Source organism: Perognathus longimembris, chromosome 17 (assembly GCF_023159225.1).
Source record: "Perognathus longimembris pacificus isolate PPM17 chromosome 17, ASM2315922v1, whole genome shotgun sequence".
NCBI lineage: Eukaryota > Metazoa > Chordata > Mammalia > Rodentia > Heteromyidae > Perognathus > Perognathus longimembris.
This window is the reverse complement of record NC_063177.1, coordinates 1,302,673-1,310,645: the sequence shown is the minus strand read 5'-3', so window position 1 is coordinate 1,310,645 and position 7,973 is coordinate 1,302,673.

Here is a 7,973-nt window from a genome sequence, read left to right as displayed (position 1 = left end):
AGTGAAACTGTGTGGTCTGCCCCCTCACAGGGGCAGGAGAGACACAGTCGAACCTGTAAGCCACAGCTCCCTAAATCTGTCTGTAAGTGTTGTCTGGTCTTTGTGCCTGTGATTACTTTTGTGTGTTTCTTTCTTGCACTGTGCCTGACAAACGGATGATGGGGAATGTCCCTTCCACTCCCCTGGATTTGACTTTAGCTCACTGGAAAGATGTACAGGTAACAGCTCACAATCAGAGTGTGAGTGTCCGCAAGAAGAACTCTGGGGGACCCCCACCCAGCCTTCTTTTTTTTTTTTTTTTTTTTTTTTGCCAGTCCTGGGCCTTGGACTCAGGGCCTGAGCACTGTCCCTGGCTTCTTACCGCTCAAGGCTAGCACTCTGCCACGTGAGCCACAGCGCCGCTTCTGGCCGTTTTTTCTGTATATGTGGTGCTGGGGAATCGAACCTAGGGCCTCGTGTATCCGAGGCAGGCACTCTTGCCACTAGGCTATATCCCCAGCCCTCACCCAGCTTTCTTAAGCAGAAAATTATTTGGTGTGCTAAAATGTTTACTAAGACTATCAAGCCCTGGAAAATGAGGCTGGATAATGCTAAAATCATTTGTTGAAGGTTTTTGTCTTAAAATGTACGGCCGATGCTTATTCTGCGTGCTTTAAGATCTTTTGAAATGCATGTGTGTGTGCATGTGTGAGTGTGAACATGTTCAAGACTGCAGTATGATGCAAAACTAAGTTTAAGTTTAAATTCAAATGGTCATCAAGTTTGGGCATTACCAAATGCTTTAAAGGTATTATTGCATTGTTTTAAAGAGGAACTAGAGTTAAAAAAGGATTTCTCGGGATTCTTTAATTAAAATTTAAAAAAAAATCAGAGCTAAGTGTCAGAAATTTGGATTTAAAAGGAGATATATATATATATATATATTAAACTAATGGGGATAGAAGTAAACTCTCATTAACTCTATGTATGTAGGAAGAAATGGCAAAATGGGCCAATGTTTCTCACTAATATATTGGAAAGCTGAATGGATAAGTATTTCTAATTGTAATTCTTGCATTAAGGAAAAATTCAAAGGTCTTCATGCCATGCAGTAACTGGGACTGAAGAAAAAAAAAAAAAAAAAAAGGCTCTTTTGAAAGCAGCAGCCCGTAGGCAAAGGGCAGCACCTGGTTTCAGAATGCCTGTGAGCTTCAGTTTTTCCTATGCAGATAAAGTGTCGTGTTAGTGTTAAAAAGGCTTTGGAAATCAAGAATACATTTCTAGATAAGAAATTTGGAAGTAAAATTGTCCTAAATAATTATTGCAAAGTGAGAAAAGGAGAATTATGGCTACCAAAATGTTTAATTGCCACTCCAGCTTCTTTGTAGGTTTTTTGTAACAGTTTCCAGCAGGCCCACAGAGAAGCACAGGTGATTCCTACAAGTTTGTCAAGATCTAATACTGGCCCTTAATAAGTTCCAGGTAAGAGAGCATGCTTAAAAACTACTTCTGTGTGGACCACCTTGTTGCTTCTAATTGGAGTAAGTGGCCTCTTGTAAGACTCACTGATCTGAAATCTGTGGTTCAAAGCCAGCCTGGGCAAAGAAAGGTCCCTGTGAGAGACTTGTCTCTAAGCAGCCAGCAGAGTGCTGGGAACGGAGTTGTGTGGAGCTCAAAGTGGTAGGGTGCTAGTCTTGAGCTGGAGAGCTGGGGGACAGCGCTCAGGCCCTGAGTCCAAGTCCAGTGGAAAGTCACTCCTCCTGGGACAAAAGTGATGGAGCATCCAGAGGCATTAAGCCACTGCTTGGATGGCAGAGATGGTGTCAGATCCTAGAGTCACTCCTGTTTGGCCTTTCAAAAGTTAATCAAAGCCGGGAAGTCCTAAAAGAATAGTTTGTAAGCATGCCTTTCCAATGCCCATATCTGTCTACTGGGCAGGAACTTGCCAGTCATCTGTGATAGTGGTTAGTAAGGGTAAGTTTTTCAAATGAGAGGATAGATTAAAATCTCAATCCCCCACATTTACTCAAAGCTCTGACTGGCAGTGAGAATTTTAAGCTGATACATCTGTTTAGGAAAGAAAGCTTGTAGACCTGAGATTGTGTCCTTATTGAGATCTGTTAAAGGCCTGCAAAGGTAACTTTTTAGGTCATCAGAGATCAGTTCCCCAGCCAGTCAGGAAAATGCTTTTACAAACTAAAATGTTAAAAGGCACAAATTTGTAAACCTGAAGTCACCCATCTGGGCTTCATATTAAAAGAGAGCAAGCGTTGGCTGTCAGATGCACATAGACTATGCTGAAAATCCCTGTGCCTAAATCAGCCAGACAAGTCAGAGTTCCTGGGAACAGACTTTAGTAGACCCAGGGCCATGAGCTTTGCCTCCTGTGCCCCAGTATTCCCAAGAAGGCTTGGAGTGGATAAAGAAAATTCCCATGGCCCACAAAACCCCCGGACAGAGAAGGAAACAATGACTGGTGGAAAACTTGTGAAGGGAAACTTATCCTGCCATAAGGGCTGGGTAAGGGGATCCTTAAGAGAATCCACTGAGCTTCTCACATGGAAACCCGAAAAATGCAGGACTTGCTCTGACACTCCAAAGTGAAATTAGACAAGGAGATCAACTTATTGAAGATATTGTTAAAAATTGCAAGGCCTGTCAGCTTGCCAATGCCCCCAATCAACAGATTACTAAAGGAGCTCGCCTCTGTGGGAATAGGCTAGGCATGTATTGGGAAGTAGATTTCACAGAAATTACAAATATTTGCTAGTTTTTGTAGACACCTTTTCAGGATGGGTTGAAGCCTATCCAACAAAGCATAAGACTGCAAATGTAGTGGCTAAGAAGATCCTGGAAGAAATCCTACCCAGGTATGGCTTCCCATCCACCATTGGGTCGGACAATGGACCGGCCTTCGTCTCAAAAGTCAGGGAATAGCTGCTGCACTGGGGACGGATTGGAAATTGCATTGTGCTCATAGACCCCAGAGTTCAGGACAGGTAGAGAGAATGAATTGGACTCTAAAAGAGACCTTAACTGAATAGGCCTTAGTGACTGGCACAGACTGGGTGTCACTCCTTCCTTTTGCTCTGCTTAGAGGAAGAAATTCTCCCTATCAGCTTGGCTTTAATTGCTTGCTGATTTGGATGATGCTGAATTTTTGTGTAAACTTGATTGCAGCTCGTGCACAAGAATATGTGACCCCAACTTAAGGCATTATATGATTCTGCTTCTGTCCCTACCCCCCATTTTTTCAGACCAGGGGCCTGGGTGTTTGTCCGAAGGCATAACCCCAAATCCTTAGAACCACGGTGGAAGGGACCCTAGATGGCATTGCCACTTAGGTTCATTGCTTCCATGCCAGGCCAGCTGACCCCTTTGCCCTGGACGACGACTACCGTGGTGGAACATGGGAGGTCTCCAAGCACCCGACTCAGCTGCTTCGACTTCACCTCAAAAAAAGAAAGTTAAACTGAACATTGTTATAATTTTCTTTTTGCCTTCTTTCCTTACTACCCTGGCTAGTGTTGATGTTATTTTGGCAGCTCACTCCAAAGTGAGGTGACCCCCTTATTTTAGGTAGTTTTGGGCTTGCTCAGGAATACGGCGGGTATAGCCACCCGACCCTTAGAGCACAGCTGAGAAGTTTATGTATTATTTTGTTGCTTACATTTGGATACTAAACACTATAAAGCTAATGGTAAGTCTGTATAGCTGAAAGTTAATTTTCAGTTTGCAGTAATCCTGCAGTCCCTTGGTAAGGTTATAGGTTCCTGGCTAGGTAAGATCAACGCCCCTGAGTCAGCCTGAAGAAGTTACAGAAGATGGATGATCTTCACCCATCAGACCCCCCTTTAAAACCGAGGGACCAGAGTTGTTTTTGAGAAGATGAGACAGGATAAACTAGAGGCATGCAAACCAGAGGTACAGAGACTATACTTGTGGGAAATGGTGCCAGGCCTTTTGGTTACTACTTTGGGCCCTATTGGCCCATGCCTTATCTCTATTTCATCCCCTAGACATGCAAGCCATTGAAATGGACAGAATGGAACCATGATTGGCTCCCAAGGTACCAAAAAGAAAGAGGGGGAAATGAAGTGCCAGACTTTGAAGTCAGGCCCCATTTTACCACGTGAACCCCATTTTACCACGTGAACCCCACTTTACCACGTGAACCTGAAAATAAGCAGGCCCTGTGAGCAAACCCAGGACAAGCTTATTAGGGCCCAGCCAGAACTCTAACGACTGGGAATGCTTAACTCTAACTGCCCCTAGAATACCTCGAGCCCTGAGCCAATCAGATTTGTACCCATAATCTTGCTTGCTTAAACACCTGATTGCTGTAACTTTGTCTTGGGCCTTTATAAGCTCTGTATAATCGCAGCTCGAGGCTGCCTCCTAACCTCCGCTGTGTCGGTGGGTAGGACAAGGTCCAGGCCGCAGCCCTGCTTGAATAAAGTCTTGCTTTGCTATTGCATTTCGGAATGTCTGAGCCTCAATGGTCTTCTTGGTGGTGGTCTTGCGACTTGGCACAACACCATGAGCAAGCATTAACTCTGGAGGCTGACTTCAGAACTAGAGAAGAACGACCCTTATCCTCCAGGGAGCCACAAGAGAACTTGAAACTGAACATTGGTCCAAAAGAGTATTGTGTGTATGTATTCATCTCAGATCATGATGGCCTTTGTCATGTCCCACTTCACCTCCACGACCTCCTTTGCCTCCACCATTATTAGCAGCTCCACTATGTCCAACCTCAGCAGCAGCATTGCCACTGCCTTCCTCCTCCATCACCACCATCAGCCTGTTTCTCCTGCTCCCAAATGACTTTCAAGGCTGGTCAACTCCTGCAGAAAGCCTCTTTGCTCCACCTTTCTTGCCATCTGACACCATTTCTCTGTTGCATTCTCAACATCAGCACGCAAACAGGTCTATGTTGAGTTTTTCTACTGAATTCAGTTGCCTCTTCTCCCACTTAGCTAATGTGCTCAATGAGACTCTCTCTCTTTAGTCCCCAAACTCTACTCCTTAAGAGTTCCCACATATTAACTCTTAGCCTAAAACAGTATCTAACAACAAATCCACAATCAATTTTTGGGATACAGACATACATGTACACAACTAGATGAACCCTTTAAGTACTGTAAAAGCTAGAAACTCTTAATTCTCTGAAATCCTGGGCTTGTGGGAGATATTTTGTGAGTTTATATTTATCCAAAAACACTGAAAAATGTTTTGGGTTGTTGGGTTTTTTGGTTTTTGGTTTTTTTCAAGTTGAATGTGGATGAGATCACTGGGTAAACTGTTTAAGGAATACTTGGAAATAGACTTCAGGCAACAACTCTACTCAAAATTTACCACCAGATGGCAGCCGCATCCTGGGAGCAGGCCATCTCTGTCCTCTGGCCACACCCCATCCTTAGACACAGATACACAATCTCACACTATACTCTTGACTGAGGCAGGTCCTGGCAGATAATCAAAGTCTGGTGAACTACAACTGCTACTTCCAATTATTCCCATCTTGAAAATAAAGAAGTTCTGCCATTTTACCTCCTTTTATAAATTCTACCATTCTTCAGATACCTAGCCTGCTCATTTCCCACACCTTTCATTGTAAAATTCCTATTTTCTATTTGGCTGTCCATTTGCTCCAGGCAGGACCCAGCAGGCTATTTTCACACTGCCTGCTTATTTCATTGGTACTAAGAAAGAGGAGGGGCCATCCCCCTAGAGGCTCCTCTTGAAATTAGGACATTTTCAGAACTGTCAAGTGTATAAGGTAGAAACTTACCTCAAAGGAGCTTAGGAAGAATGGAGAGGGAGCCAAGTCTCTCTCTGGACACATTTTCCAAAAGATCTAGCATTTTTTTTCCACATTTTTTGAAGATAATGATTCCCCACCCCCAATATAATACTACCAGGTAAAAACAGCAGTTGGGCATGGAGGTAGTTGGCTCACTCTTGTAATCCTAGCTAAACAGGTGGCTAAGATTTAGAGAATCACAGCTGGAAGCTAGCCTAAGACAGAAAAGAAACTATCTCCAATTAACCAATAAAATGAAGAAATGAAGGCCTGGCTCAAGTGGCAGAGCAAGAAAGCCAAGCAAGAAAGAATCCCCGAGTTCAAGCCCCAGCAGCAGGAAGAAAAAAAATCTAAAGACATAAAGTAGTATTGGAACTGGGGTATCAACATAGGCACCCCGGAATCATTCTTGGTTGTACCATCCACTAAAGGTGCAGCCTCAACCCCCACCCAGTTCAGCAGAGAGATGCCAGGGCCATGCAGAAGCAACTACTCACGGCACCTCCTTTGAGGAAGACATAGATCTACAGTTCACCAGAGAATATATATGTGTACACACACACACACACACACACACACACACACACACACACACACACACACAGGTCCTCACAGGGCTGAGTAGCACACAGGCAAGAGCTTTGTATCCACTGTAAGATAGTTTGTCAATAATCATGTGGTCATCAATTCACTACCTACTGAGCACCTCTACTTGACCAACTGAGCATTTAAGGACCTGAGCCATGTTGGAAATCCAGATACAGCCCTTGCAGAATACAGGGAATTACTAAATGACATACGAGGAAGTAGTCAGCCAAATCTAGAGTGTGCTGGGGTGGGGGGGAAGGAGGAAGGGAATGGTAAGTACAAGTGAAAATGCATATGTCCAACTTAGCCATTCTACCATTGATCCATATTTCAAAACACCTTTTGTACACTATGAACAATTTTCATTGCCAGTTTAAAAAATAAGTTGTTGTTGTTGTTGTTGTTTTTGGCCAGTCCTGGGGCTTGGACTCAGGGCCTGAGCACTGTCCCTGGATTCTTCTTGCTCAAGGCTAGCACTCTGCCACTTGAGCCACAGTGCCACTTCTGGCCATTTTCTGTATATGTGATGCTGGGGAATCGAACCCAGGGCCTCATGTATATGAGGCAAGCACTCTTGCCACTAGGCCATATCCCCAGCCCTTGTTTTTTTAATCCAGAATGTGGGAGGTTCCATAAGACAAAAGAACTGACATAGCCCACAAGTAAATGGTACAAGCAGAGGAGGAAATGATGGTACAAAGTGAAATGCAGTGAAAAGGCCAAATAGCTGAATTAGGTACTGTTTTTTACAAAATGATGATTCTGAGACATTCATGGAAGCAGGAGTGTAGAGTGGTTAATGTTTGAATTAATATTTAAATTTCATGTATGATCCCAAGGGTATGATGGTTATTGTTGTTTTTTTAAAGAAGGAGAGATTTTTTTTTTATCTGTTAGAGACACACATCTCTACCTGCAGGGATTGCCTGAGGAAGTTGCATCGAGGATTTGTTTTTAAAAGTTCAATAAAAGCTCATGGTGAACCATGCCTGAAATCCGATCCCTTGGGAAGTGAAGGCAGGAGGAAGGGTTTGATTTAGGGGCAAGTATGAATTATATAGCAAGACTCTGAAAATACTCAGGGAAAAAAGTATGAGAAAGAGACAAATGAAAAAGATCAGTGTTACAGCAAAATTCTGGATACCTTTGGGGGTTCACTAGGTAACATTTTTCTGTTTTATGGTGTGTTTAAAATATTCCACAACAGAATTTATATTGAAAACAACAGTACTCTAAGAAATTTAAGAGACTGTTAGGTAAACAAAGGCAATTGTGAAGAATTATAGCAGACCAAAGAACAATTCTGAAGGTGAGGGAGAGGCTAAGGTCAGTGTGGCTGCCTTACCCAAATGAAGAAGGGCAGAAAGAACATTCCAGAAGGAACATGAAGCCTCTAAATGTCACTTCACTGCCCAGAAGATTTTGCTGAGGTAACCAATTACCGTGGTTTTCCTGAAACTTTCCTTTAGCCCTGAAGGGCTCCCATTTAGGGAAACTTATCATCCCTGGCCAAGTCTGGCTGGTTGGTCTCCGACCTCCCCACAGATGGAATGCTGGTTCTACTGACCAGCTATGGGAAACAGAGCAGAGCTGGAGCAGC